We start from the raw sequence: 912 nt of genomic DNA, 5'->3' as shown, positions 1-912 counted from the left end.
AAACCCAACATAAAGGAATCTTGGATCATAAGCCCACATATATAAGAATGAATGATTTACACAATCAATCCCCATATATTTAATTAGTCTCTTTTTGATCACTAAATTAAGTCCAAATTAATTCTTGATCAATACTAATTAAATAACATGATTTCATATTAATATATTAGAACTTATAATATATTAATATGTCACAAAATGTCTTTTCCTCATAAACGGTCTATCCAAATGTTCCGATGCCATGCAACCCAAATGGACCATGCCGAGTCGGGTCAAGTACATACCAATTATAGTTATGGACTTAGACACTAATCCAACAGTCTCCCACTTGGATAAGTCTAAAACTATTATTGCGTATGACTTCAGGAACCAACTGGCAATCGTAGCTCTCAAAAGCCGTTGTCGAACTCTGACCTTGTAGATGAACTCTGACCTTTGTCAATGACTTGTCCATTAGATAAGGGATCATATATTCCTCCATTCTAGATATCATATGGACTGAGACATGGATTATAATCATTCTCTCTGTCCATTTGTTGTTTCCCGATTTCCGATTTATGACGATTGACTAATTGAACAAATCAAATCAGTCCAGGCCCGGCCGAGCACTTACATTTGTCATTACCAAATCATCGAGGGGCCCACAGATATCGCTTTTATCCCGAAGGTAAAAGGAATGGATAAACTTCGACTCATATGGCTTGTTCTACTACTTGTTGAATCATACACAAAGGCACGTTTTATAACACCGAGTTACCGAATGCGTTTTCGTGCAATCAATGTACAACCAACTCATAGTAACAACTCATATCTCTAGGTTTGAAGAATATAAGATATTATCGTCTCATGATCACTCATGATAAAATCCATGAAGTGATTCCAATGAGCGCGGGTTGAATCCAATACTCAGAA

Source organism: Lactuca virosa, chromosome 5, assembly GCF_052849685.1.
Source record: "Lactuca virosa cultivar CGN04683 chromosome 5, Lactuca_virosa_CGN04683_v6, whole genome shotgun sequence".
NCBI classification, from domain to species: domain Eukaryota; kingdom Viridiplantae; phylum Streptophyta; class Magnoliopsida; order Asterales; family Asteraceae; genus Lactuca; species Lactuca virosa.
Note: the sequence above shows the minus strand (reverse complement) of the source record.